Source organism: Urocampus carinirostris, chromosome 17, assembly GCF_059441175.1.
Source record: "Urocampus carinirostris isolate Australia breed hairy pipefish chromosome 17, RoL_Ucar_1.0, whole genome shotgun sequence".
NCBI classification, from domain to species: Eukaryota; Metazoa; Chordata; class Actinopteri; order Syngnathiformes; family Syngnathidae; genus Urocampus; species Urocampus carinirostris.
The window spans coordinates 22,065,039-22,091,574 of record NC_142365.1 but is presented as its reverse complement, the minus strand read 5'-3'; the positions used below and the strand labels follow the sequence as shown (position 1 = coordinate 22,091,574).

The 26,536-nt window shown below is 39.5% G+C and overlaps 1 protein-coding gene across 1 annotated transcript in view; it reads left to right on the top strand.

Annotated features, from left to right (window-relative positions):
- flrt1a (fibronectin leucine rich transmembrane protein 1a) overlaps positions 1-26,536 on the top strand; it is an 84,172-nt gene that overhangs the window by 52,299 nt on the left and 5,337 nt on the right. Inside the window, exon 2 of the mRNA XM_088321435.1 lies at positions 12,001-12,220. The gene's annotated coding sequence lies outside the window, so the exon portion shown is untranslated. The remainder of the gene's footprint in view (positions 1-12,000; positions 12,221-26,536) is intronic.

Below are 26,536 nucleotides of genomic sequence, written 5' to 3'. Positions count from 1 at the left end.
ATTTTGGCTGCAAACCATCAGATTGTCATGTCCTGCACGGTTGTCATAGCGCCCAGCTGGCCCCGCCCCTTGACACCGGCTGACCTGCATTTCCAGATTACTCCTATGGGTACTTATTTGTGCTTTTCGGAACTGCCCTTTGCCAGATCGTTGTTTACCCTTGTTGAAAACTTGTTGGTACCTGTTTATTCGTGTTTTGCTTGTTGGACTTTGTTGGACTTTGTTGCACTCCGGTGTAAGTAAGTTCTGTTTAATCCCAGTAGCCTAGATGGTAAGGCGCCCGCTTTGAGACTGGGAGGTCGGTGGTTCGCGCCCCGGCCGAGTCATTCCTAAGACTTAAAAGTGGTCGGCGGCGCCCTCTGTTGGCTGCGGCTGCATCGGCTCGCTACAACGGGTCAGGTGCAATCGACATTTCGTTCTGTGTACATTGTTACACAGAATGACAATACAAGGAAATTATTATTATTATTATTATTATTATTATTAAATGCCTAGTCTTTAGTTTTGCCTGCATTTGAGCCTGCTTTGTTTTGTTTTTGGTCCGTTTGTGTGTTGGACAACTTTTCTTTCTCAATTAAAGTGACAGATTGTCTACGCAAATGAGTTCCAACTTCCTGCTTCCCGATCCGTTTAGTGACACCGATGTTAGAAAGGCCTTTATTGTCACGGAAGACCAGAACAGAGCAGGAGACCCCAGAGCGTTCGTACAATTCTTTATTTGGGGAAGCGTAAGGGTTAGCGGGAAACACGGTGACCGTCGAACGTCAGCAGCAACGTCGTGGCGTAGCGTGGGACGGAAGCAGGTCGAGTTTACCAGGAATGAAGAGAAGATCGTAGCGTCGGACGGAAGCAGGTAGGCAGGCAGACAGACAGACAGACAGACAGACAGACAGACAGAATCAGGTAAACAAGGCACAGGTAATCGGGAGAGTCTTACGGGGTACAGAAGGAATCCTCCGACACAGAGTTCTCAGCGTAACGCGTTTAAATAGGGAGCATTGACCAATCAGGAAGCACATTCCAGCGCACCCCATGATTACCCCAGGTGGCTCCACTTGGGTAATCATGACAGAACCCCCCCCTCAAGGAACGGCTCCAGAAGTTCCCCAGGAAAAAAAATTAATAAATAAAAATAAACCCACAGCACGTCACAGAGTAACACAGGAAAATCAGGAGAGTCAACTCAGGACAGGAAGAATCAGACAGGACAGGCAGATTCAGAAGAGTCGGACTCAGGGGGGATCAGATTCAGAAGAGTCAGACTCAGGGGGGATCAGATTCAGAAGAGTCAGACTCAGGGGGGATCAGATTCAGAAGAGTCAGACTCAGGGGGGGATCAGATTCAGAAGAGTCAGACTCAGGGGGGGATCAGATTCAGAAGAGTCAGACTCAGGGGGGGATCAGATTCAGAAGAGTCAGACTCAGGGGGGGATCAGATTCAGAAGAGTCAGACTCAGGGGGGGATCAGATTCAGAAGAGTCAGACTCAGGGGGGGATCAGATTCAGAAGAGTCAGACTCAGGGGGGGATCAGATTCAGAAGAGTCAGACTCAGGGGGGGATCAGATTCAGAAGAGTCAGACTCCGGGGAGCGGAAAGGGAACAGACAAGACAGGAGAGGAAAGACGGGACAAAATCAGTACAGGCAGACTCAGGGCAGGCATGGGAGTCGAGCGGGCAGGCATGGGAGTCGAGCAGGCAGGCATGGGAGTCGAGCAGGCAGGCATGGGAGTCGAGCAGGCAGGCATGGGAGTCGAGCAGGCAGGCATGGGAGTCGAGCAGGCAGGCATGGGAGTCGAACAGGCAGGCATGGGAGTCGAACAGGCAGGCATGGGAGTCGAACAGGCAGGCTTGGGAGTCGAACAGGCAGGCTTGGGAGTCGAACAGGCAGGCTTGGGAGTCGAACAGGCAGGCTTGGGAGTCGAACAGGCAGGCTTGGGAGTCGAACAGGCAGGCTTGGGAGTCGAACAGGCAGGCTTGGGAGTCGAACAGGCAGGCTTGGGAGTCGAACAGGCAGGCTTGGGAGTCGAACAGGCAGGCTTGGGAGTCGAACAGGCAGGCTTGGGAGTCGAACAGGCAGGCTTGGGAGTCGAACAGGCAGGCATGGGAGTCGAACAGGCAGGCATGGGAGTCGAACAGGCAGGCATGGGAGTCGAACAGGCAGGCATGGGAGTCGAACAGGCAGGCATGGGAGTCGAACAGGCAGGCATGGGAGTCGAACAGGCAGGCATGGGAGTCGAACAGGCAGGCATGGGAGTCGAACAGGCAGGCATGGGAGTCGAACAGGCAGGCATGAGAGTCATTGCGCAGTCATTCGGCCGGAGGTGCCTTGGCCAATTTCGCCACGTCGGAAAGGACTTGCCGAACTGCACATTCTGAACAGGAATTGCGCTGCTGATTCAGGCTTTCATGGTGGTCAGGGGGCAAATGTACGAACGCGGGGTCCATTCTTGGTCGGAGGATTCTGTCACGGAAGACCAGAACAGAGCAGGAGACCCCAGAGCGTTCGTACAATTCTTTATTTGGGGAAGCGTAAGGGTTAGCGGGAAACACGGTGACCGTCGAACGTCAGCAGCAACGTCGTGGCGTAGCGTGGGACGGAAGCAGGTCGAGTTTACCAGGAATGAAGAGAAGATCGTAGCGTCGGACGGAAGCAGGTAGGCAGGCAGACAGACAGACAGACAGACAGACAGACAGACAGACAGAATCAGGTAAACAAGGCACAGGTAATCGGGAGAGTCTTACGGGGTACAGAAGGAATCCTCCGACACAGAGTTCTCAGCGTAACGCGTTTAAATAGGGAGCATTGACCAATCAGGAAGCACATTCCAGCGCACCCCATGATTACCCCAGGTGGCTCCACTTGGGTAATCATGACATTTATTGCATGATAAACCTGCAAACAGTAAGGCCACTGTAATTTAATCGCTAATTAATGATTGTTTCGACAAACTCTAGAGGGAGCTGACATTAATGTCCGCCATATTGCTGCTACTGGTATCCCAAAAAAGGCTCATACAAGGCCTGGCAAGAAAATGAGAAGAATGTTTAAGCGGTTTAGTAACATTGAGTCTCTGTAGTTTGTATTCTTACTTTTTCTTTTTAGCATATATTTTGTCGGTTGCGCTAAACCACACAGCTACATCTACTGGTCAAATATCAAACAGTGTCCTTTTAATAAAAAACAAAACATTTGTACTGCCTTAAATTTTTGTGCTGTGTTTATTATCATCATGATAATCTTTACGATAAACTGTTACTGAATTGTCATTGATATAACACCGAGCTTAAAGCCCAAAGCAGGACCCTAATTATAGGGAATGTGTCGTTAAAGCTTTAATTCCCTTCCCCAGATGGTGAAAACTGCAACAATACAGTACAGTGCATTGCAACCATTTGCCGTTAAGTTCTCAAAAAATGTACAAACTTTACATACGTCCAAACTATTACAAGACATAGCTGTTTATACATCATAAAAACAATTTTAGAAGCGTACAGCATTGCCTTGTTAATTCTTCAATATGGATGGAGATGGATTGGACATGAGACTACTCTTAACAATCAGATCGCGGAACCAGATGTGACGCGGAAAAAATGATTTTTATTATTTCACTTTTTTAAAGATCAAATTAACATTAAATATTTATGTAAACAACTTCGTAATTAACTTGTGTCGTTTTTTTAGGCTTGGATTATATTTTAAACACCATATAGTATTCATTAAAGAATAACATTTGCCGTAAGGGCGACACAACTATGACTCAATGATCTTGACATTTCAAAGCAGAAGATATCCGTATCGCATCAAAATCGGACGATACTACCCTTTGTTTACTTGGTATCAGATTTATACCAAGAATCCAAGTACCGCCCACCCCTAATGTAAGTGAGGTTAACTGATGACTTGTAAAGCAAATAATGACCCCAATAGAAAGGGAATCCAGGTGATTATATAATGGAATCACTGCCTCACATTCAATAGGAAGTGCTATGGGTTGAGGTGCAGAAGGTGTTAAACGCCAACAGCATCCTGTCCCATTTTACCCCACCCTTCACACGAGTCGTAATTGCTAGTGCAAGCATAACAGCAAAACATAACAGCTAATAAATATGTCATTGTAATATGACCGCAGACCGCAACTCCAAGAAGCTGGAATGGAACCGGCGGCTGCTAAAGCACCAACCATCCCCAGTTGATTTTTTTTCCGGTAGACTGAGCACCACATCATGACACGTACTTCACCTTGCATCCTGGATGCAGCGAGGCGGCATCTACCGTGCGGCGGCGTTTCATTGCCGCAAGGGCGAACCTCATGCTGGCGTTACTCACAACACTCCTTTGGCACACTTTCCAAACATTGGGACCGAGATAATCCACTGGGATTTTGGAAGTAATTATCCTGTACTTCCTGGAGAACACAACGGCAAAGGAGATTGGCTCATAATTCAAATGAAATTACAGTGGCCTCCGTAGTTTGTATTCTTCTTTTTTTCTCTTTAGCACTCGTTTCAGGTTGCAATACACAATACAGCAACATTTAATGGTCAAACAATACACACCGTCACTTTAAAGACAGTCTGCAAATGTTACAATAGTTATTTATTATCGTCGTGTTGTAGTTATAGATACTCGGGCTTTTTCATGGCATGTAAAGAACGTTTGCAGAGAAGGGTATTTAAGTCATTTGTAATAGCTTTAATGTAGAATAATGTAGCAGAGTAAGAGTACTGTTTCTTCTTGACAAATCTACTCAAGTAAAGTAAAAGGTGTAGTGATTTAAAAATACTCCCAGAAGTACAAAATGTCCCAAAACATACTCAAGTAAATGTAACTCGCTACGACTCACCTCTGATATCAACGTTGTGAAACATTGTACGCAACAATATTGGACATGACACTCCAAGGTAAACATGTAATAAAGATTTTAAAGAAAAAGCAAATTTTGAAAATACAATCAGGATGAAAGGCAGAAAAAATATTTACACTGAGAACTTTAGAGACTGGCCTGAGTTATAATAATAGTGTAATATTTGTGAATATGAGAGAATAGTGCATCATAACAATAGTGCAATAAAAAGAAGTGTAATAAGCAGTGTTCCCTCTAAGCTGCGCACATTCTCGGTGCACAAGAAAATCTAGCCAGCGCACAAAAATGAGGGCTCAAAATTACTTATTAAGAAGCGACTTAAGTCAAAGTTACAGTGCATGAAGGTAAAAATACACGGGTTCCCCTGACGTTGTGTCCTAAATGCGGTATTTTAAAGTCGAACGAAGTTGAGTAAAGTTAGTAGAGTATGTCGAGAACTTGGGCTCGGCTCACTAAAAAGGAACCGGCTCTTTCGGATCCTAAACGGCTCTTCAAGTTGTTTTTGCTTCTTTAATCCCAACATGACCAAATATTAAGTAAAATTATGCACAAAATGACTTAAAGGAAGGGGGGAATAGAACAAAAAAGAAAAAAATACCAAAATGAAAAAGGTGAGCAAAAAAAGAAACAAAAGGAAGAGAAAAAAAGAAGGAAAAATTTAGAAAAAAGCCAGAAAAAAAAGAGAAAGAAATGTAAGAAAAAAGTAAATAGAGAACAAAAAGAAAAAAGTAACAGCTCGGAAAAAATAAACACAATGAGACTTTTTTTAAAGGAATTTAAAAAAAAAGTTGAGAAAACCCACGGAAAAAAGAAGAAAAAGTTTGTTGCATTCAAATAATTTTGCAATTATATCAAGTGAATCTTGTTGCCAACATTGTACTTCCACTAAAAAATGTGATTGAGTACAGTTCTGTATCTTACAACCGACTAAATAAGCCCCCAAAAATGTTAATATTATGCGACAAAATATATCAGGAAATAAAAAGAATTGGATATCTTGTTAAAAAATTGTAAGAACAAACAACGTTTGTAGGCTGTACAACCTCTGCAATAGTACATGAGTCAATTCTTTCAAAAGAGAAAAATAATTTTGTATTGCCGGAAACTCAGCAAAATGTAACTTGATTTCAAGTTTTGGACATGTTTGATAATTAATTATCTTGCCACACTTGGGATTATGGTGGCTCACTGTTGTTTCAAGCGTTGCTCACAGACTTTGTGTAAACGCTCAGACTCGTGGAAAATTAGAGGGAACATTGGTGATAACATTTAGCAGCAACAACTACAAAAAAGTCACAAAGTACTGTATGTCTCAAAAGAGAGTACACCCCTCACATTTTTGCAGAGATTTCATCACAATGTTAAAATTAGACAATATTGAAGAAATGTCACTTTGACACAATGAAAGGTAGTCTTTGTAAAGCTTATATAGCAGTTTACATTTATTTTTCTCCTCAAACAACTCAAAATCTAGCCAGGAGTAGCTAAAACCCTAGTTACAAAAGTGACTACACCTTTAAGTAAAAGTTCCTGAAGTTCAATATTTTGTGTGGCCACCATGATTTAAACCTCTTGGCCAATTATCTCGCCAGAGCCTTACAAATTGCCACTGGGATGCTCTTCCACTCCTCCATGACCACATGAGCGAGCTAGGGCTATTTCCAGATCTGGTGCTTCTCCACCTTCCACCTGAGGATGCCCCAAAGTTGTTCTATTAGATTTAGTTTTGGGGTCATGGCTGGCCAGTCCATCCCCTTTACCCTTAGCCCCTTTAGAAAAGCTTTGGTCATCTTAGAAGTGATTTTGGGGTAATTGACAGACATTGCCCTGCGAACCAGTTTCTGGAGGCAGTGGATCATTCTCTGCCAGAGTATTTCACAGTACATTATTGTGTTTGTGTTTCCCTTAATGAAATTAAACACCCCAATTCCAGTTTCACTAATGCAGCCCCAAACCATGACATACCCAACGTGTTTGTACTCCTCACCTGGTTGCTGCCACACATGCTTTACACCATCTGATCCAAATGAATTAATCTTTGTCTCATTAAACCAGAGTATATATTTCCTGGAAGCCATAGCCTTTGTTTACTTCATATCATTGATGTGAGGAGTGTGCTCACTTTCGTGAATATAATTTTCACAACAAAATAGAAAATAATTCATTGACATTTTAACATGTCAAATGCACAAACAAAATTAACAATTCTCTTTCATAACAAGACTAGAAACAATGTGATAAATAAATAAAATCTACTGCCTTTTAACAAGTTATCTTAGGTGAACCTGTTAAGACGATGGACAGCCCAACAGAAAGTTTATTTTCCATGGAGGGCTATTTGGTTATTATTCATTTTGTTATTAGTTTCATTGTTTATTTTGTGACACACTGTATGTTCTATGAAGAATCCAAAAGGGTTATTTTATATTGGCTTTCTGGAAAACAATCCATTTTTTAAATTTAGGCACTGCAATCATCACGTTTTTTTCTGTGAGAAACTGACACCGGCCCTTCATCAGAAAAGGTAAAAGTTGTGTGGCCCTCAAAGGACAAAGCTTGGAGACCCCTGGTCTAAATTGTCCCCAGTAATAAGTGTATGAGTAAATAGTTGTCTGTCTCTGTGCACCCTAGGCTGGCAATCACTCCAAAGAGCTGAGATAAACTGAAATGAATAATTGAATGAATGGAATGAAATTAATGAATGAATGGAATGAATGAATGAATGAATGAATGAATGAACGATCGACACTCGAGAGCACTGGGCATACAGCTAGCTATTTAGCATCATAGCCAAGAAGCCATCTCGACATTTTTCTCAGTCAAATCAGAAATGTGCAGCAACCCAGATGGCGGACAAAGTGGGGGTTCACAGTCCATCTGAGTCAGCAATTTTGATACGTTTCACATCCGTCTTTTTAGCTCCGGTCGTGATTGACGCCGCTTGTTAAACGGCAGGATTTCTAGGGAGGGGGAACAGCAGGTTATTGTCAAGGTCAATCGAGTCGTTTGGCAGAAATCCAATTGGAGAATTCTGCAAGAAGATTGGAAACTCGCAACATCGCCTCAACCTTCGTGCTGCCCATCCCACAATGCCTGTAAGTCAAATAAAAATGTCAGTTTGAAGAGGAGCGACGATTTGGATATTGCTTATGCAATCTTTTCAACTGCTACAGAGTCAACTTCACTCCAAGTAACCATCATACATTACATGGAACGAAAAAGGGGAAAAGGAACAACAACAAAAAAGACTATGTATTAGATTTGTTCAGGCGGACTGCTGACTCCTTCATGATTGTCCTGGTCTTAGAAGTTGTTCTTTATTCATACAACTTAAGGACTTTTAGCTGATAACTCTACATCTAAAAAAAACTACTCCTTACCTACGTTCCTTTGGCTAAAGGTAAAAGAGATTACGGTCACTTTTTTCCTTCCCGTTCGATAAACGCCAGGGGTTGGCGGATGAACCTAGATATCGATATCATCGCTACTGAGCAAGGACTTGGATCAGATCGATACTATTGTCCTGGGATCGATACTTCACCTCTCCACCAATTTCATCATAGCAGTCCTCTTCTCTTTCACCAAGCGCCCTTGGCCACTTTGTGTGAATGACAGGCACACTTTAGGCTCCTCTTCTTACCTGGCCTGCTGGTGCATCTTACCTGGGAGAAGAGAGGGCCAAATATGAGCACCCTTAGCAATGGCTAAATATGACAGAGACAAACAGGAAAATGCAGCGCAGTGTGGACTTTTCTTTTAACAACAGAAAAAGACAATGCCAGGGATCACTTGTCCGCAACTGTGGCAAATTTACATCAACACATAAAAAGGATTACCCTACAGAGAGCAACAAGCTGCAATTAAAAATATTAACATGTTTTTCGTTCTCAAACAAAAGGCTGCAAATCAGTTGTCACTATGGCAACAGAACCAAAAGAGCTTGTTTGTCACATTGCCGATTTTTGCTCTGTAAAGGTGGTTGTAGTAGAAGTGAGTTATTCATTATACTGTTAAAGGTTTTCAGATTGCATTGTTTACACTGTTTACTACCATGTATTTCTTTGGATCGGATCAATGCTAAAATTGCCAGTATTGCCCACCCCTAATGAAAGCCATTAACAACTAGCAATGGAGTTGGTATAAAAGCTGGCAGTCAGGCTTCTAGTTGCCTCTTCTATTCTTTCTTCTTTGTTATTTTTTCCTCAGCAGACATAATACCCCAAAGCACCATTTAAAAACCATTGTCATGGAAATCTGCTGCTCTCTGTTGACAGAGTGACATAAAAAGCGGGTTGATGCATAATTTTTCTTCCAGAGACATGCATATTTTATAGTTTTCACATTTATTTGACTTTAGCGTCCCATTTATCTGAAAATATTTGATAATTAGATAAAGGGATTCCTTTGTCGGATGTATTCAAATGTCCTAATGTCATCAAAGAAGAAGAAGAAGGTTGTATTGATCCAAAGATGTGTAGTGAGGGTCGTTTCTGGTGAGGCACAGTAAGATTTACAGTTATTCATCATTTGTTACACTGAGTATGGAAGTAATATATAAACTGTAGCATAAAAAAATGTTTTCTTGTCTTACCTTCATTTATAAATTAAGTCTATGCGCTGCTCCTTTCGAATAGAGCATCAATGAATAGACAATCCTCCATTGTAGAAAACGTGCAATAAAGAACAAATATTGAATAGCTTGACTTGCTGTTAGCTTGTCGATACTATTACCTAATCAATTGTTTGGGGCTCAGGTGTGAGACAATTTAGAATTCTTTTTCTCGCCCTCTGCCATGAGGCACGAGAATTGCGTGCCTCACTGTGCAGATGCTCAGCACAGTAACACATTACAGACAAATTGTATTAGTAACATTGACAAAATAATGTGAACATTCTGAAAAACAAAATCAAACTTAAAAAAGAGAGAACTCAGTTATATAGCCGCTCAGTTAATTTGCCTGAGTTGAATATGCAATGTTGAAGTGTCTTAACTCCCCTGGTGTTCATCCAACAATGGACGGAGTAAAAGGGAACCAAAAAAAAAACTCAAGTGTTATTGACATAAATTGACAAAAACAAATGAAAAAAGCTCATGCCGCAGAGAGCAACGAGCTGCAGCCCAAAAATGTTAATATGTTACTACTCCTGAACAAAACCTGTAACAATTCAAATGATACATTATCATGACAATTTCAAGCAAAACGTATTGGTATTGAACCGTTACTACCCATAAATTATTTGGATCAGATAAATACCAAAATTCCCAGTATTGCCCACTCACCTCCTCACCTGAAGGATGGAAAGGAAAATGACAGTCTGTGCTGGTAAGGATTGAAATGGAGGTGGTACTACATATAAGGACAATGAGTGAGTATGTGTTTATGGGGAATCCAAGGACTTTACTTAATGTTTGACAAATTTCAATCAAGAATTCACCAAGCTTGAGACAAGACCAAATCATAGAGTTTAAAGACCAAAACATGCAATCCCTTTAAGTCTACCCTTGTGTTAGGCTTGAGAACCACCCATTTGGAATTTTGCGTACAAAACCACATACATTTGGTTGCTCCATCAAAGATTTTTGACTTTGTAAAGAATGTCTTTTTATTTAAATATTTTCTTATTGCTACTAAGTTCATGTTTGAGTTCTGTGATTCAAAATACAAGTTTCTTTCCGGTACATGTTCTTCTTCACAGAGGATAAGGAATATGTCCATGCTATTAGCGTGTATTTATTTCTATTTAGAGAAATAATAATGCTGGTTCAGACTACATTGATTCAAAATATGAGTTTCCGATAAATACTGTTTCTAGCAGGGGATAACGAATAAGTGAATAAGAGCAGTTTTAGCATGTTCTTATATTGGCTATTTAGCCTAGTATTTTTCAACCAGTGTGCCATGAGACCTTGTCTAGTGTGCCGCTGGAATTTGCCCAATATCATCTTTCCAAAAAAATCAGACCATTATTCAGTATTTTTGCTATCTTCAGACGAGGAACTGTAATTGTCATCTATATCAGTAGGTGGCAGTAGATTTTTATATACTGTTTATATACTAATTATCTGCTCATGAGGTAGCACAGTACATTTGATAACTTAATTTGTTTAACAAAGGGGTTTAAGATTGCACTGTAAAAAATGAAAACATAAAGCACATCATTCCTTTTTATTTTAAGTATTCATTTATTTTTAATATACTAATTATCTGCTTATGAGGTAGTACAGTGAAATATTTGACATAACTTCTTTTTCAAAAAATTTTGACGGACGGTGTGGCTCGGAACTTTTTTATAAACAAAAGTGTACATTGGTTCAAAAAGGGTTGAAAAACATTTAGCCAATTTTTAATGCTAGTTAGGACTTGGAGCTATTGACATTTGAGGACTTTACTGGCAACGAATGAATTAAAATTGAATGCTATATATACTGGCAGAAAAAAGGACCCACACCAAAAATTAGAAAAATACTGATATTTTAATGAACAAGTGTCCAAGTGTCATGATTACTGATGTGACACACCTGTGCCCGCTCATTTGGCGCCAACCGCCGCGGGTTCTGATTGGCTCCCTGTCAATATTTGAACCCAGTCCTGTCAATCCCCTGTTGTCAGTCCGTCTGCGAACCTCAGTGTTTAAAAGGCAGCCCTTTTCTGACCCTGACTCCCACCTGTCCCGTTTCTGCCTCCGGCTACGACCCGTTTTGATCCTGACTACGTCTGCTCTCTGTCCCGGCTTACGACCTTTTTTTGTCCCCGACTAAGTCTACTCTCCCGTTCTGGCTCATGACAATTGGTTCCTGTTTCCGTTCTGCTCCTGACACCAAGGGATGAGGGGAAAATAGGTGACGTGCTTTTGTTAAGTCTATTTTACAGCTGATTTAAATTACAGGTCGCCACCAACCCGATACAAGAGGTGTTTTACCTAAAAGCTAACAGGAGAAGATATAAAGCAAAAATCTGAGCTGAATTGCTGAATGCGACATGCGCCAAATAGTGTACTTTGACGTCCCGCAGAGCGATCAGAAATGCCATTGCAGTTTCATTTTATGATGTGACATCTTGACATTTGATTTACATTTGACGGTCAAGCTGTGAGAATCCACACGAGTTTTATCTGTCCCCTCTTTGTCCGCAGGGCGCCCATCCGACACCAGCGGCAGAATCTCATTGACGTAAAATGAGAAAATAAAAAGGACTCTGGAAAGCTTCTGCGGCTGATAGCGGCGACTCGCTAACAAATCGTGCATCACACTTTATGGACGACGTGTCGACGGGAGCTGGAGAAGATACAGCTGGCACGCTTGAAAGGATCTTGCGTAGGAGGGAAATGTAGAGCAAATGGCTTTGAAAGAAAGGTATGCTTGTTGGGGTTTTTTTCTTAGACTGTCACCTAGGAGCTGATTATAATCGAACATGTGCTCTCTTAAATCTCTCTCACCGATACTACCCTTTTACGCATTAGACTACCTATTTTCTCATCTTTTTCCTTCACTTTCTGATTTATCGTTTGGACATTTTGTTAGTCGTTTAGTGCCAACTTGTTTGGCTGTTACTTTCTTCCTTGCATCTTCATTTCCATTTCGGTTTTTGTTACTGATTTGGAGATTTCCATGCTCGTTTCGAATGCCAATGTCAGGTTTGTTTTAATTTGGACATGTTAGTTGTTTGTTACTTTGTTTCTCTCCCTTCCATTTCTGGTTTGTTCTTTTTTTCTGGTTTGGAGATTGTTAAGTTTAATTTTCTTTGGACATGTTATTTGTTTTGTGACCCAACGTTTGTTTGTTGCTTTGTTTCTGGTTTTGTTATTAGATACTATCCTTATTTTGAGCATCCCTGCCTCAGTACCTGCTTTCTTATATTTGGGTCCACCCAAAATTGTACAATTTTCTTTTCACCCAAAATTGTATCCAAATTTGGGTGCGTGTTTACCGAGATATTACGGTAGTATACCATTGTAATTGAGCAATCAGTTGACAAATATTGTGACCTCATCAGCTTAACATTGGTTGCATTGGGAAATAAATATGCAATGCAGTATTGAGCGCGTCAAATCCTAACCACTAGCATGCTAGGGTTGTTGGCGACAAAGAAAGAGTCATTAGAATAAGACTCCTTACCACTCTGTTTCTATTCACAGTGCCACGTTGTACAACATTGTAATATAGCATTATTAGAAAGAGTTCAGCTAAAACAACATAGAACGACGTGGTACCGTGAGCAAAAATCGTGCTATGATGAGATACACCTAATGCCTTTTTCTATGTCATCTAGATCACTAGCGGTCTCGTGACAACACAAATGATTTGATCTTTATTATTGTTATTATTTGTTTTTTAATAATATTATCATTTTCTTTTGTTTGGGTAGCAAGAATATAGTCGGACATTAAACTAGGCTGTGGTGCTGAAAAGGTTGCCGACCTCTGTTTTAAAGTATACATAATCATAAATCACCAACATTACTGCTTCATGCATTAGACTACCGCATTTCTCTCTTTGAAAACGCCTACCGATTAAAAATTTAAAAAAAACACTCTTTCGAATTCAAACAACAAAAAACTGTTGACATAGGACTAGCATTTTAGTCTACGGCTGGTTTATTTTGAAGAGAGACTAACTCTTTGTGTGTTATTAAACCACTCCAACGTCTGCATTAAATTTGCGTTTTGTTAAAAGTTTGCCACTTCCCGTTTAAAACAAGCACATGTCGTTTGGTTTTTTTAATATTCTGGAGTTGGATTGTGTTTTGCGCATATTCTTGAGTGCCCCATAGAATCTAATTGACAGGTGTTTTAAAGGAGGAGAAAATAAGTAGTCTAACACACAAAACGGTAGTTTTGGTAAGTGTGGTATCCAACTCGGTGGCACGACGGCTGGGAGGTCAGTGTGCACCCCCACGATGCAGTGGTTCAGAGTTCAAGTCCAGCTACCGCATCCTCACCGTGTGAAGTTTGCATGTTCTCCCCCGTGCACTCAGGTTTCCTCCCACATTCGCAAAAACATGCATGTCAGGTTGATTGGCCAGTTGTCCCTAGGTGTGAATGACCAAGTGAGTTGTCTGTCTCTGTGTGCCCTGCGACTGGCTGGCAACCAGTTCAGGGTGTCCCCTGCCCACTGCTCGAAGATAGCTGAGATGGGCTCCAGCACCCCCGTTACCCTGCTGAGGATAAGCAGTTCAGATAATGGATGGATGGGTATCCAACTCTTGAGTATTTAATGACATTAGTATTATGTTAGTTCTGACAAAATGGGTACTTTGGTATGTAAAATGTAATCCTCAAAAACTATGACCTTCTTCCTCAAATCTCATGCTTATGCAATCCTCGGCAATTACTTTCAGCATTGCTATTAATAGTAATTACCAGTAAGATTTTCATTTGATAACTTTTGTCAATAGCAGTATTTGTGGAAGGATAATTTTCAGTCATGTAAAAACATTCGTTTTGGATAAGCGTAGCTTTTTGTGGTTATCGTAGGATGTAAACACGTGATTTCGTAATTTGATTTGTATAAAAGTGTTAGCCCTTTCCTATTTTTAGTCCCTAGTACTTTGTGCTTGCTTTGCAGAAAAAAGGCAGTGCAACAGGAAATGCACTAAACGAATGATCGTGATCAAGCTGTAAAATGAATGCTTTCTTTCAAGCAGATGGCGAGAGTAGTAAATGTTGTTCAACAAGCTTTTGGAGTTCTCTGAGATCATCAAGTATTCATAGTGCTGAGTTCTTTGTTCCTAGCCTCTTTAGTACTTGGTGCATGGTGCTCAAACACACCAAAAAAAGAACAGAAATACAACAACAGGCAATGAAGAGTAAAACACTCGCAGGTGCTATTTATACTTCTTAACTCCGACAAAGAAAAATCGACACTTGGGGAATGATTGTAAAGATAAATAGCTCTGGCACGAATTGTATTTTAGTATCAGTTCAGAATCTTGTAGCAGTTGCTAGCAAGAGGATGTTCTGCTTCAAAAGATATTTCTACTTTCTTTTTAGAGGGTGTACACCTTGACTGGTGCGCCCGCCCAAATGTTTAACTGACAGCATACACCAACCACAGTCGGGCACCCAACATATAAAAGCCGCCCTCTCGTCATAACAGTTGCTATATGCTATTTGCTCAGAACACAATACACAGTATGTTGATATCAATTACAAAAAAAAACAATTCAATTCAAAATCTGCGAAGCAGTAAACCAGTGACGACTGATGCACAGATCAAAGTACCGAGGGGTCTCTTTTACAAAGAATTTAGGATTACCCTTGATTAGCTGAAACAACGGATCATATAGTAACGACAGTAGAGTTACAAAAATGTTAACAATAAAGTGTTACAGTACTTGTTACCAATAAACACCGTTAGGTATAATTGGGGTAAACAAGGTTAAAAACATTTTTTATGATTTATACTTTTAGACATGTTTATTAGTAACATACAAAAAAAAGTATTTGAAGAAAATAGTCACATACCTGATTTTTTGATAATAAAATTCTCACAATGAGTACAATTATTTGCCATTTATATGTCAGCTCCATTTGGATAAGCCCTGTGTTATGTAAAATAAGTACAAATTTATCGTAGTTCATGTTTTTTTTATTTTTCTCTTAATCATTGTAATTTTTAAAACATTTTTTCTAACAATTGGAGGCCTCAAATAATACACACTGTCCATTTAAACTTTCATATTAAGGCGAAAGGATCAAACTATCATCCCGCGGGCTACAACTGGCCCACAGGCCGCGAGTCTGAGCCCCTTGTTAAACAGCATGTTTATAATCCACTGCTTTACCCACTGCAAACAATCAGTGCCAATGTCACAAAAAGATAATAGTCATGTCAATATTAACATGAACCCTTTGCATAACTTTTAAACAACAAATGCCCTGAATGAAATTGCGACAGATGTACTATTAGCTGTATCGATTTCATGACAATGTCATTCAATTGCCAAGTCTCATTGCCGTTCCCGTTTGATTAGACCGAAAATGATTGTCACTGAATGTTAATTGCTGTCGTTTATTTTTCAGAGCATCTCGAGAGCAGCCATTTGTTCTCCTTAAGATTTCTCTTGGGAAGATAGACGCACCGTTTCGAGAGGGATCGAGTAAATGTTGCTTTAGAGAGAGTTGACATCGGGAGAGATTTCTTTGTGGAAGAAACAATAGACATGAGAATATGATGCCAGAAATTGAACTTAAAATGTCTTTAGATTCTGGATGAAATTCTAGTTATGACCAGAATAATTTTTTAAAAAGACACGTTGAAAAGATATGAGTGCTTTGTGTGTTAATGGGAAACCACCATCATTCGTCTGCAGATTTATTGAAAACATTACTGTTTGTTTTCTCGTCTGGTCTTTTATTTTGGTATATAACAGCGGGATGGGCACACTTTTTGGGTTAAAGCAGTAGTTGGCAACAAAATATGTTAAAAGAGCCGTAAAAATTGGATAAGATACTTCAAAAAAACTCCCAATAAATTAGGTCTAGCTCCTAACAAAAGTTGGTGATATTGCCCCGCAAATGCAGTTCGACACGAGCTAAAAAGGAGTAAGGGGAAAAAAATAGAAAAAAACAAAGGAAACAAAGGAAACAAAACAAGAGTAAAAACAGGATAAAGAAAAAAAAGTGGGGGGGAAACAGGGTTTTGTGTGGCAGCAAAAAGACTGACAATCCATTTCAAAAGTGGAATGTTTTTTTTTTTAATTTATTTAGGCGGACGCTTGTAATTAGGGTAGGGGTACTGGGTCCTCAAGTAAACCCAGGTGAGAACCACTGCTTTAGTGTATATAAAAGTTGATTAAAACAAATGTATTATGGCAAAAATTGGTGGGGGGTGATATGCAGTATGCAATATATTTGCAGGGGTCTCACAGTGAAAAGTTGAATCTTCAATCTAAATGTAAAACACAAATTATGGATTCATTTATCACTCATTAATTATTGTTTTTTTCTAACCAATTTTCTATAGAAATGGTGGCTTATTCACACTGATAGGAATGGTAACAGATGGTATCAGAATTTCCAACCATTGAACCACACCTTTCCAGTGTGGGCCCTCCAATTGAGGAAACACTGAATACAATTAAATAAATTGCAAAAATCGCAGCGCAAAACACAAAAATGTAAAATAAGAAGTAAAATGTGTTATAGTAAAAGTTTAGAAGTTATATTGATGATGGATGACAGAGCATAATACTAAAAAAACTATGGAAGCTAAACATTTCGAGTTGAAATTTTTCTACTAATCCGGCCTGCCTGAGAACAGAAGGTCAAACTGAGTAGTTAGTGCAAATAGCCACATTGTGTTTTTAAGGTATGTTATAAACTCTTTTGTGCAATTGCAATAATTAATAAGAGGAGCGATTGTCTGAGGTTTTCAAGTAAGCTTATATGTAGGAAATATGTACATGTATATGTAAAACTTCAAAGTCGGGAAAAATTGTACTCCTTAAACCTCTTTCACCTTAAAATTATTAAAAAGTACAAGAAAAATAATTGAATTCCATCAAAACTCCTTGAAGCGTGACAACCAAAGCCCTGACTTGAAGGAAAAGACTCCTTCACAAGCCCATTTTCTCAAAATAGAGAGGTTTTTGCTGTCTGCGAGTAAACCATTTCCTGTAATTTATGTTATCATAAACAGCAGCGTTAAATAGGAGCCAAATGAGCTCTGGATGTAGACAGAGAAGTGGTGATCAAAGAGTGAAATATGATTACTGGCAGCAGCGACACAGTCAAAGTTTATTTGTAGGCTTGCTTGCCAAGCTTGCAGCAAAAGACGCCGACGGGGAACCGAGTGAGAAGAGTCTCCGTTCTTCGTATAAAGTCTACATGGGGAATATTTTCAAGGTGCCTTTATCAAAAATTTAAACATCAGGGTGTACATATTTTACTTGAAAAGTTTCACCAACAAACTCAAGACTGCTGATATTTTAGTTAGGAAAAAGAAAGATATTTTTGTGCACAAAAGACTATGCCACTTGTTACTGTTGTCGAGACCAGAACAGAGACAGGACCCAATTGCGTGACGTTTACCACAAGTTTTATTAAAAGAAAGAGGAGGAGCTGCGCCCACGATCCGGTGTTCGCTGGACGCGGGAAGCAAGTCGCTCTCGGACTCGGACTGGGATCCGAACACGGAAGTGGACTTTCCTTAGCGAGCGAAGGGGGTGTCTGGGACGTAAAAACTGGTCGCTCAGCGGAACTGGGAGAGTAAGTTGTGGACGGGGTAAAAAACGAGTCGTAAGCCGGAACGGGAGAGTAGACATAGTCGGGGACAAAAAGAAGTCGTAAGCCAGGGCGGGAGAACAGACGTGGTCGGGAGCAAATCAGGTCGTAGCCGGAGACAGATGGGAGCAAAAACGGGACAGGTTGGAGTCAGGGTCGAAAAAGGCTTGCCTAGTATACACTGAGGTTCGCAGACGGACTGACAACAAGGGACAGACAGGACTGGCTTCAAATAGTGACAGGGAGCCAATCAGAACCTGCTGCGGTTGGCACCAAATGAGCGGGCACAGGTGGGTCACATCAGTAATCATGACAACTGTAACCCCCATTATAAAGCGAGTTAAAGGTATTCTAAAAGAGAATTATTATTTTTTTTCAATTTGGCACAGAACGTGTAGTCTACTTCCTCACAATAATGGAAATATGTTGCAAAATATTCCAAGCGCCGGGGGACATGAGTAATTTAGTCTCAAAGGTCATCGGTCTGGTTTGTTTCCTCTAGAGCTGTGACATCATTAAAGGAACAAAACACTTTGAAAATAGTGAATCACATTAACACAACATGTGAGGCGAACTCTGAAACAGACAGCGATTGTAGTGAACAGCGATTGTAGTGAACAGCGATTGTAGTGAACAGCAATTGAGTGCCGCTCATTTCTGCTTGGAAGTAAGCGACTGTGACTTGTACTTTGTTTTTCGCCACGTGTGTTGCTGTCGGTATGATTTAGTCCGAAAAAAAGCTCCCCATTAACGTCGAGGTTTTCCTGTTTTGTTTGCTCCCGGTTGGTGCTGCCCAATGTCTGTTGTTTGGCCATCTACACGTAGTGAAAGTGGTTTGGCGGCCGACTTTGCGTTTATCGCCCTAGCCGTTTCCGTTGTCTGTTCCCGGTTAGCCTGGCTTCTCACTGCGTGTTTTTGGTCGACCAACCTCGCGTTTTTCCGCCAATGTGCAGCCGCCTTTCATTAATCAGTACCGGTTAGCATCCATTGGCGGCTCTCAGTTTATGTTTTTTTGCCAGGTAGCTCCTTTTTGCTGGTTCCCTTTGTTTTACCATAACTGTGTTCACCTGCGACACAACACCTATGCATTCTCCACAAACAGTAAAACAAACACTCGTAACCTCTTCGACTAATTGACACATAAAACAAAATGGCGACTGGCTCGCTAGAATGCCGGTGTTCCTTCGATGATGTCACAGCTCAGGACAAAAAAGACTAGACATGAAGTCTTCTAAAAGCATTATATTGGAAAATAATCAAAATATACCAATGAAATATATATTTTATGCAAAAACCATGTACTATTTCCTCACACTTTTTCTGAAGAATTTGGGATTACCCTTGATTAGCTGTGTATTTAGGAAACATCGGATCATATAGTGACGACAGTAGAGTTACAAAAATGTTAACAATAAAGTGTTACAGTACTTGTTACCAATAAACATCGTTGTGTTGTAACGTGTTAGTTCTAACACTGTAAAAGACACATTTGGTACAGTTTAGTAAAACTCCTCTCCCACGCCCAGTCCATGTCAGATTAGTTCTCCTTGTATGCGTCTTTCCCGTCTTTTAGTGAGGGATTTACCTGTAATCTGCCTGCCTCAGGGATGAAGCACAAAGGCACACGAATTTAGGGGAAGCAACATCAGGAAGAGAGATGTTAGAGTCAACCGGTAGCAGAGCAAGTAATAGGGGATAAAGTCAAAGGTCTTTTTCTGCTCTGGAGATAAAAATCAAGTCACTGAAGGGCTCTCAGAGTGGTACACCAACCACTGCCGAAACAGGTGTGTTTTGCTCTGAATACTGGGGGATAAAGGTACACTTTTGATACTAGAATGGCTATGTGCCTTTAAAGCATCAATCAAACTGTTTTTGGCCTTGGAGAGTACAATGTCTTTCTGAGAAAGCTGCTGATTTAGCAAAACCAAAAATCCCGCGTCAGCTTTTGTTGGCAGTTTTAATACCTGGAGTAACCAACCTGACTGCCTCTGAACGATGGTGTTGATATTCGATGTTGTTCTGGCCTGAGAGAGTGATTTGTCTTTCTGGGAAAAATGCTATGTCAACAAAAGCAAAAGTGATGAGTCATCTTTTTTTTCACATCTGGTGTAACCTACCTGACTGCGTGTGAAAGATGGTGGTCATATCTAAACTCCTTCCCCCTTTTGTTGGGTGAACAGATACAGAAGCAAACAAACAACAACAAAAAACAGATATACATACTCAAATCCTAAACAAAAACATTATCACCACCCTCGCTTTGCTTGCAGGTGATGATTAATAAATTAATGGAAATTAAAAACACACAGGATGCCAATGGGTTTTACTAAGCCCCATGGACAACATTCCCAGCCTAAAATTCTGACGTATGCAATATATCTGTACCAAACAAATAAATTGTCTTTAAAGAGCCAGTCTCTGTTATTTAGCACCTCCTAGTGGTAAAAAACTTAATTAATGAGAAAAAAACAATATTGATTCAACTAATAATCAAAAACACATGGACTATCATTCAACAGTTTTTTTAAATACTCAGGGTTGAGAAATTTACATTTACTTTAGGAAGAATAAGCCTCACTGATAAAACTGACATGATTGACCGCCATCTTGCTGCTATGGGTACCCCAAACTCAAAAAATCTGGTAAAAGGTTTGGCAAAAAAGTTCAGTTTGTTCACTCTGAGTGTCCATAGTTTGTATTCTTCATTGTGCTTTTTAGCAATCGTTTTTTTTCTTTCTTTGGCGTTGTTTTACTTTTCACGGTTTTGCTGCTTTACAGATTTGATTCGTGCATTGTGTTCTGCATTTTGATTGGCTTACGGGTCTCCCAGCTTATTATTATTTGACAATGCAGTGGGGTTTTTTTTGTAAAAAAAAATTCTGAGAAAAAATGTACCAAAAAATTGGTAAATCAAAAATGTTTGAGTCTGTAAAATGAAAGGAGTTTGTATTTTATTTTTAGAGCCTACATTTTACATGTCGGCAATATTTGTACACACACCTTTAGTTTTGTCACATAATACGATGGAAACCTAAACAAATATCAATTAAATTTAAAATCGAACATATGTTTGCTTATAAACAAATTCTATGTTTAGTTAAACAGCAGTAGATCAAAAAAATATATAAGAAAGTGTTGACATTTTATACTTGTTTTCTTTGAAACGGGAGATCTTCAGGCACAATATTTAAACATGGAAAAATAAAATGAAGGCTTTCGTGTTGTATACGGGGAGGAAAATTGTTGTTCTTATTCAGACCTTTTTTCGCTGACAATTTCAAGCCATTTTCCAACCTCCAATTACATTGCGTGATTGCGAAACACTGTTATCAAAAATAACACACCCACATGCAGGGAAACAAATAAATAGGCCAGCACTCTCCTGCGTCTTTTGAATGTTTACCATCTTAAACCCGTTGATTTATTTATATTATCAACTTAACTGTTATGTTTTCTGTCCTTCTTTCTGCATGTCGGACAGACATCCACATCAACAACCAGAAACTAAGGGTGGGCGGATCGATCCAAATATGGATATTATCAATACATAGCAAGTACTTGTACAGACGCTGCCCTTCTTATAAACGAGATCTTGCGGGCGATCGTTTGTGTATTGAATTTTTTCGTAAGTTGCTTTAGTGCTAGATTTTGTATGTTTACGGTTTATATGAATATTGTTTCGTACTAAAAAAATAAACATTTCATAAAATAATATCCTCTATAAAGATGAATAAAGTTAAGTTTAACTTACTTTTGGAAGATGAGCTTCAACCGTTAGGCGACTTCTTCCTTCGTGTTAAATAGTGGCCAAAAAAAAGCGTTTTGACCATTTTCTCAACCGTATCAAGCTTTCTTATTCCATTTTTATTTCAAATGAAATGGCTCGCCACTTCTTTAAACTTTACATCAGCCATATTGAATGGCTGCACGAGATATTGAACAATAAAGAGATACAAAATAGAAGATACAAAATAGAATGTTTACACACAAACTAGGAAGTAAAAGCCGGATTTCTTCTTCGGGTGGATGCTGGGTGACCTCTCACAGCGCCACACACCGGTAGCAGCGGAAAGAAGCACTACAGTAATGTCCTTGAAAAATGTGCACATCATACAAAATCCAACTTCGAGCAATGTCCAGATATTTTTCAACATTCCAAAAGATTTTTTTCGTATCTCACGTTTTTCGTAAGGTGAATGGTCATAAGTAGGGGAGCGTCTGTATTGGATCAATAATATGTCCTGGCATTAATACTTCAACCCTCCTCCAATTCCCCAATGTGCACCTTATATATATATATATATATATATATATATATATATATATATATATATACGCTGATAGCAGAGTCATTCTCTCTCTCACCCACTGTCCTCAGGCACTCTCTGAGTTTATGCCCAAATGTGTGACTGACAGGCACACTTTTAGCACCTCTCCTTACCTGGCATGCTGCTGCATCACGTCTGGCAGGCAAAACTATGCGTATCCTTATCAGAAGCTAAATATGACTGAAGCACAGAGTGGTGTGGACTTTTCTTCAAGAACATAAAAGGATAATCAGGTGTGATTTGTGTGGTAAAGTAGTCCAGTACTATGAAAAATCTGCACTCTAGTTAGAGAGAGCAACAAGCTGCAAGTAGAAATATGTAACTGTTCCTGAACAGAAACCTGTAAATCTGTTGTCACTATGGCAACAGAGCCATAGGGGCTTCATAACTGATTATTTGGTATGGCTCTCTTGACTTTTGCTCTGTAACAGTTGTTGTAGTAGAAGTATTGTTTAAATTATACTGTTAAAGGTTTTTAGATTGTATAGTTTACTCTAGTTGCATCTGACTTTATTCTCAAAATAGTGTGCAATGGAAGGTATAGTTGACATGTTGACCTTGTTCTATTTGTATTTTTGTTACATTCCTGCTCTCTTGGCTTTGTTTCAAGCTGTTGTAATAGCAGTACATCTATTTTCTACTGTTGAATTTGGAATTGTAGTTATTTATTAAACAAATGAAACATTTTCAATGCCTAAAATGGTTCTGTGTTTATCGTAAATTCAAAAGAACTAACTTTAGGGGGGACTTCGATTATTCAATAAACATGACATTCCCAGGCGAAAAATATCGGTATTGGATCGGTATTGATTGATACTATCTTCTGCGTATTTTGTATATTCGCCACCTCAGATCTATTGATTTATGTCTGTCATCAACCTCACTGTCTTCTGTCCTGCTTTTCACATGTTGGACACCCCCCATCCACAACTAGAAACATAAACATTGCATGTAAAATAAGCTGCAGGCTCAATATTATGGTTTTTCCCTGTTCTCAGTTAAGTGGATATCCTGATCCCTCTGGTCAACTACAATCTTGTTGTGTCTTTATGAGAGGGGGCAGGGGGGTGTCTTAATGGACAAAGGGATTCAGAGGTCCTCACTCAAAGCTTCCTTGTGTCACTCACTCCACTGCTGCCTTTTTACTCATTTGTAAATTGATCCAGTCTCGGGTTGTAATATTAGATTGTGGGGGGGGGGGGGGGGGGGGTCGCCGCCGGTCCTGTATTCCCCCTGAGGCCGGTGTCTGTCTGCTGAGCACGTTAGCCAGACTGATTTGCTCCCCGAGTGCACGGAGCTGAAACAGAAAGCGTATATGCGGATTGTCCACATATGGGTCAGTGTCCACCAATCTATCATGCATGGAAGGACAGTCGCTCAAGTGTGTTTGTGATTCACAAACGTCCCTGTATGACACTGCTCTGCCAAAGTGCATCCTCGGCAAACAGTCTCGAATACAGGAGGGCAAATGAATTATGTTCGAATTTATTTATACAGCTTCATTTATAATCCTGTACAATGAACCCTTTTTATTGTCGCTTACAATTATTATACAATTCAATACTCTATTATACATTGGAAGCAAACAACCAATCCCTTTTACAGGGACAAGCATTCGTTTAACAAATAAAAGTACCGTATTTTCCGCACTATAAGGCGCACCTAAAAGCCTTAAATTTTTTTAAAAGCTGACCTTGCGCCTAATAATACAATGTGCCTTATATATGGATCAATATTGAGTCGCAACATGTTTCGCAACTACATAAAGCAACCCCAGACTCGGTTTCCTCTGGTCTATGTTGGGATATATATACTGTGTTTTAATTTCCTTACCAATATATCAATCATCATTTGAATAGGTCACGATTGGCTAAAGTTATTGGGAGAAACATTTACAGGTTCGTATAGGCTAAAGTAGGGTAAAACCAAGCCTGTGATTGGCTGAAAAAGATGTGAATCACAAATTAAGTTGGTCTGCGGCCTTGGGGATTACTGTACCTTACTGTAGTTTTTTTTCCTTTAACATTAACACTGACCTCACAGCACCAAGTAGGCATAATGATTGAGGAAATTTGGGATTTTGTCCTTTACGGGGATACAATACTCAATTTTGCTTTGGCTTTTGCCTAACAGATGTGATATCTCCCCTACCCAATCGTCATACTGCCCTAGTTACACCCATGAGAATGCAGTGATCTACATGATTGAGGAATGACACTGTCAGATCACTGAGCTTTGTGAAGGAATCAATACAGCAGTATGAGTGCAACTGATGCTTTGGGGCCATAACCCTTTGACTAATGACCCGTGTTATTGACGGACACTAAAGGGCTCAAGTTGTCATTTGCCCAGTGTCAAGCACTGAAATTGAACTATGGTATTTTGTTCTCACTGAAGGTGGGTGATACTGGGAATTTTGGTATCGATCTGGTCTAAGTGAATACACTGTACTTTCGATCAATACCGATCCGATCCGATACCATTATTTTGTGCCTGGTAATGTCGCGATGATTGAATAATTGAACCCTCCCCCTTGAATTACTTTATAATTACGTAAACACAGAAAAAAATATTTTAGGCATTAAAATGGTTTATTTTTTAATAAATAACTGCATTGAAAACTTTTATAGTGTAAAAAAAATATAATAAAAATATTTCCATTACAACTGATTCAGAACAAAAGCCAAGAGAGTCAGACCATGAAAAAGCAACAATGTAACGAAAATAGAAATTCTGTATAACAATGTTAACTAAAAAACTGTCCATTGTCTCTCACTGTCTGTTGCCATAGTGACAACGGATTTTAAGGTTTTGGTTCAGGAAATGTTTCCATTTTTGGTTGCAGCTTGTTGCACTCTGCAGATTGAGCTTTTTCATGTGTGTATGTAACGTTGTGGTGTTGCAACAGTAGCAGACTACCTCAACACGCAAATGACACCTAGGTGTGTCCTTTTCTGTAGTTGGGAAAAAAAAGTCCACAAGGCGCTGAACTCTCCTATTTGTCATTTTTAGCTTATGGCATAGATTTTGCCCTTTCCTTTGCTTGGCAGGCAACGTAAAGCAAAAGGGCTTCCCTATCTACATAGAAAAGTGGCATTTTGAGAAAATTGGTGGAGGAGTGACGTATTAATCCGTGAATAATAGTATTGATCTAAGCGTATTACATGATTAGAATGGATAATATTGATATTTGGATCAGCCAACCTGTAGTTCTCATATTTTCAGTTTTTCAGAGTCTAGATGGCATTAGGATCACAAATGGTGATTGTGCTCACTCAACATGTGCAACAGGCTAGCCACCTTCTCTGCATCTTTTAAGTGCGCACAACAGCACTTCTTGTCTCAAGAAGAGGGCTCAAGCAGTTGTGTGAGAAGAGATAACAAGAAACAATTTCAAGTTCTCAAAGTTGATCCGTAATTTCAAAGTTCTGTCTCAACCATCTCATTGTAAAACATATCCAACAGATCAACTGTCAGCACTTCATTCAAACAATGATGTTTTGACAGGTACTGCATTAGCATTTTGCTGTTATATTCAGTAAAGGCGGGCGATAATGGAAATTTAGGTATCGATCTGACCCAAATAAATACAGGGTAATATTGATTTATATGATACCGATACTTTTTGCTTGAAAATGTCATAATAATTAAATAATTGAACCCCTCCTCCCTTGATATAGCTTATAATTACTTTAAACACGGCACTAAAAATGTTTTTTTAATTAAATAACTTCATTGCAAGGTTTGAAGGGAAAGTAAACTTCATTTGTTAAACCAAAAAACAATAATAGTGTAAATTTAAGCAAAAATACATAAAGTGTAATACAATTTTTTAAATACTCGGTTGTTGATAAATGTGCCTTTTTTGACAAAGCACGAGACTCTCATGAAGGAAGCAGACATCTTGGTGATACGGGTACCAAAAAAACTGGATGGATGGCTAGATAGATAGATAGATAGATAGATAGATAGATAGATAGATAGATAGATAGATAGATAGATAGATAGATAGATAGATAGATAGATAGATAGATAGATAGATAGATAGATAGATAGATAGATAGATAGATAGATAGATAGATAGATAGATAGATAGATAGATAGATAGATAGATAGAT